Source organism: Chelonia mydas, chromosome 1 (genome assembly GCF_015237465.2).
Source record: "Chelonia mydas isolate rCheMyd1 chromosome 1, rCheMyd1.pri.v2, whole genome shotgun sequence".
NCBI lineage: Eukaryota > Metazoa > Chordata > Testudines > Cheloniidae > Chelonia > Chelonia mydas.
The window spans coordinates 181,580,826-181,586,041 of record NC_057849.1 but is presented as its reverse complement, the minus strand read 5'-3'; positions in this window follow the sequence as shown (position 1 = coordinate 181,586,041).

Genomic DNA, 5,216 nt, shown 5'->3' with positions numbered 1-5,216 from the left:
TGTGTGTCTGAATCTGCATCCAAACCTCTTTGGGTATACAGTTATTTGACCACTTAGAAATGAATGGCCATGCAGCGCTCAGATATTTATGTTAGGTACTCAGAGGACTTCAGGACTGAGCAACATAAAAATACAAAGGACCAGATTGTGGGCAGCCTATGCAGGGACAGAAAGGGGAGAAACTTGTTCCTTTACATCCTGGTGCAGCCTTCCTTGCATCTTGGTATGTGGAGATAGGGGGAGGTAGTTATTGTTGTTTAGTATTGGGATGATAATCTCCCAAGAACAGACTTTGTCATAGAGCTGGTGGAAACTTAGAATTTCCATTCTGCAGATTCCAGTTCCATTCTGATTTGGAACGATAGCTAGAAAATTCCAAAATTTCCTGTGGACAGGAAACTCTGAAAAATTTTCAGTTTGGAAAAATCAGAACATTTCTCTTCAGTGGCCAGCTGCCTGCAGTAGGGGATAGCTGTGGGAATTCCCCCAGAATCGGGGGTGTCTCCTGTTGTGCAACAAGGAGCCTGAAAGCTCTGAGAGCCTCAGCTTCAGTGGGGGCTGCTTGGCTTCCATGTATGGCAGGGCTAGAGTGCCACTGCTAAAGAAACTGCTTCTGAGAACAAGTGACTGTCTGATCAGGAAGTGATCAAGATTCAGGGACAGTATTTGTCATTCGTCTGTGATTATTTTTAGTATCATGTTTTACTGTATATCCATTTTATTTTGTTGAACGGAAGGTATAACGGTAACGTTGATAATGACCCCTGTCATGAGAGGTATTGCATTTGGATCTCTGACCCAGATTATGTGTTGAGACTGCACCGTAAAGTTTCAGTTGCTTGCCAGTGTTTCTGCATGTCACACTATTATTGTGCACTTGTACATACACACAGAATTATGGTGCTGTATTGGCTGCATAAGCTTATTGGCTGGTTCCTCCTGGTATGGCCTGCTGCCGCCCTTGGACCAGACAGCGGAGTGGAGCAGATGCAGCAGTGGACAGAATTCCAACTATGGAACCCAGCACAAAAAGCTGGGCCCCAGGATTTTTCCAGTTTGTGGGTCTCTGCAGCCCCATCTCTGAGACATAAGGTACCAGGACTCTGCCTTCCAACTCCCTGCCTTACAGGTGATGTCAGCAGCTGCAGCCCACGAAGCTCACTATGGACCCTGTGGGGTGATATTTAGGGGGTGGGGAGTTTCCATGAAGAAGAGGGAGTGGGAAGGAGGCACACACTGGGGGATTTCTAGGAAGGAATGGGAGATTTGTGGTTGAGGGAGTTCCTAGCAACCAAGGTGGAGTGTGTAGAAAGCAGAGACCTGAGGAGAGGTGAGGTGTTTTTAGGGTGCTGAGGCAAAGAAGGGGAAGGCAGCAAGGCTGGCTGATACCGGGGGAGGGCATCATGGGCAAGTTTAATAGGGAATGAGGGTGGCTGAGTAGTGGAGGTTCATTAACAGTACAACTAAAATGAAGTCTCCACTTTGTCCTGCCAGCCCAGCCACTGAGCTGAAAATGTGGCAAAACAACCTTTAACTTGAGTTTTGGGACCTAACTTTTAGAGCACACTCAAAGAGGAAAACGAATATAATAATAAATATTGAACTATTTGTTTTGAAATATTTTCACATATTCTTGAATGAAAGAAATTGCATCTGCTGTTTTATTCTTCTTATGGGAGAGGATCCCTTGGTCCCCTCTACATTTGTACAGGTTTGCACATTTAGATTCCTCAGAAGCAGTTGGTGGCAAAAGAGCTATCCAAGAAAATACAAAAGTCTACTTCCTTCTGCATCTGTCCTGGAGATTCTCTCATTCTCTTGGCCCCAGAGTTGGTAGTGGTGCTTTTTCAATCTGTGACTGCCAGGGTTGCTTTTGTAACTCTTCATATCTAGGAATGAAACCACCTTTCCTGAAAAACCTCCACCTGCTCCAAAAACCAGCAGCTTGTTTGCCTAGCTTCACAAGTTGTCATGAACACACCACCCTAGCTTTCTAATCTCTACATTGACTCCCCATTGAATACAGACACCAGTTCAAGATCTGTCATGTAACTCAAAATCCTCCATAGGATGGGCCCTAGCTACCTGAGAGAGTGCCCCCCATTCCTGACCACGCAGTCCGATGATAGCTATGTTCTACTGAAACCGCAAAACTGTAGAGAGAGATTCGCGCATCAGAGACAGAACCTTCAAGAGCTGGACCTAGAGGATGGAACTCACTCCCACAAGCGACAAGAATGACCACACAACTAACCACTTTCCACAGCTAAATGCAGAACATATGACAGTTTTCTCTGTTTCTATACAGGCATACAAAAGACTCCCAGGAATACAAAAGACTCCCACACATACAAACACTTAAACACCATATGAACTATTCAAGCTATTTCTCCTGTAGACTGGAAGAGGGGAAAATAATACATATTTAAGTACTTGGAAGGCACTCAGATACTGTGGAGTTGGGGTCTATATGCCAACCTAGGCCTGAAAACCTTCAGAGAAAAAGCTGTACAAGAATTCCAAGATAAGATCAACTTTTCAGCTGAAAACCTAGTGCAAGAGTTACCATATTTCTGACCAGAATAAAAGATATGGGTTAAAGAACACAACAAAGTCAGGTGTGGGAACAGCAAGAATGCCCTGCCAGATTGCCTTTGCAGAATGAGAATTCAGATTTGCCGTATTCCTGAAATACCACCTCAAAGATCTCTTCAACTCTCTGGAGGGACTATAACAGTCTGGAGGATATTTACTGCCACGAGTCAGAATGAATGTCATAAAAATAAAGGGAAGGGAAACCACCTTTCTGTATACAGTGCTATAAAATCCCTCCTGGCCAGAGGCAAAACCCTTTCACCTGTAAAGGGTTAAGAAGCTAGGATAACCTCGCTGGCACCTGACCAAAATGACCAATGAGGGGACAAGATACTTTCAAATCGGGATGGGGGGAACAAAGGGTTCGTCTGTCTGTGTGATGCTTTTGCCGGGAGCAGATCAGGAGTGCAGTCTCAGAACTTCTGTTAGTTAGTAAGTAATCTAGCTAGAAATGCATTAGATTTCCTTTTGTTTAATGGCTGGTAAAATAAGCTGTGCTGGAGGGAATGTGTATTCCTGTTTTTGTGTCTTTTTGTAACTTAAGGTTTTGCCTAGAGGGATTCTCTGTGTTTTGAATCTGATTACCCTGTAAAGTATTTACAATCCTGATTTTACAGAGGTGATTCTTTTACCTTTTCTTTAAATAAAATTCTTCTTTTAAGAACCTGATTGATTTTTTCATTGTTCTTAAGATCCAAGGGTTTGGGTCTGTGTTCACCTGTACCAGTTGGTGAGGATTATTATCAAGCCTTCCCCAGGAAAGGGGGTGTAGGGCTTGGGGGAATATTTTGGGGAAAGACGTCTCCAAGTGGTCTCTTTCCCTGTTCTTTGTTTAAAACGCTTGGTGGTGGCAGCATATGGTTCAAGGACAAGGCAAAGTTTGTACCTTGGGGAAGTTTTTAACCTAAGCTGGTAAGAATAAGCTTAGGGGGTCTTTCATGCGGGTCCCCACATCTGTACCCTAGAATTCAGACTGGGGAAGGAACCTTGACAATGGAGTTGTGATAAGATCTTGTCAATTTACAGAGCTGACTGAGTGTGAAGCAGGGTCAGAGCATCTAGCTTGTGTTCAGTTAAAGTTTGTCGTTAGAACTTGTTGGACTTTTGAGTATTCTTCTTTTGTTCTGAAATGAAGAGGGAAATTGTGCTGGCAGGCACTGAAAGGGTTAATCCTGTTGGTCTCGCAATATAGAGAAGTAGTGCTGGTGCTGCCTCACTTCTGAGTTCTGTCTAATACAGCTGCAGTCACACAGGCCACCTCTGTTCCCCACTCCTACTTGCACTACCGCATGACAGCTGACAGGCAGGGGGAGGAGGAAGAAGGAGGAGGCTGCAGCAGCATCTGCTGCTGGTGCTAATGTGGTAGCTGGGGAAGGTGATGCAGGGTGCAGCTTCATCTCTGTGGCATGGTTCATGTAGGCAGAGGTCTGGTTCTTCCACACTTCCAAGAAACCTCATCATCCTCCCAGAAAATTTCTCTGTAGCCCTGTGGGACAGTCCGACTCTGCTTCCATCACTGGCTTACATCAAAGCAAAAACCCGAAACACCATTCGACTCCAGCAAGTCCCTGCTCAGCTAAACTAACAGATGCTGCAAATTTTTGGAGGGATTAATGTATCTGTTTCTCAATCACTCGCTGTACCCAAGGGGCAAAGTTGACCCCTTGTGGTGTGAAGTCTATAACCTTGCTTCTCGTACACTACGGGCTAGATTCATAAAGGGAGTTAGGTGCCTAACTGCACGTTAGGGGACCAGCTTCAACAAGAGAGACCCACATCAGAATGCCCAATAGCCCAGGGGTTACAGTAATCACCTGAGAGATGGGAGACCCATGCTCTAATTCAGGGGTTCTCAAGCTTCATTGCACCGTGACCCTCTTCTGACAACAACAATTAGTACACCACACCAGGATGGGGGGGACTGACGCCTGAGCCTGCCCAAGCCCTGCCACCCCAGGGCAGGGCACAAAGCCAAAGCCCCACTGCCCCAGGCCGGGGGGCCAAAGAGCTTCAGCCCCAGGCCGGGGGCCTGTAACCTTAGCCCTGCTGCCCAGGCCTGAAGCCCTCAAGCTTGGGCTTTGGCCCTAGGCCCAGCAAGTCTAAGCCAGCTCTGGCGACCCCAGGTCGTGACCTACAGTTTGAGAACCACTACTCTAATTCTTTCTTCTCCCGCAGGTAGGTGGGGGAATTGAACTCAGGTCTCCCATATCCTGGCTAAGTAACCTAATCACTGGACTAATGGTTATAGAGGAGGCAGCCTCCTCCCTCCACCAGCACTCGCATAAGAAATGCCTTAGGTGCTTGGCTCTAGGAGAGAATTTACAGGTGTTTATCGCTTGCCGATATAGGTGTCTCCCTCCAGCTCAGATTTAGGTGCCAAGCCCCCTGAGAGGGGTGGGGCTTAAGAGACAACCCTTTTGTTTGCCCCTCCCATCGTCTAGCTTAGGTGGCTCCCTGTTCAGTGTCCTGGCTCTTAGGTGCCTAAGAATGGGATTCACATTTCCCTCCATTCATTGTATAGGGAGCCTGGGTATCTAACTCAGGCTTTGTGAATCCCAGTGGTTTTCTAGTTGCCTAAAAGTTAGGCATTGCAACGGTCAGTCCCTTTGTGAATCTATGTT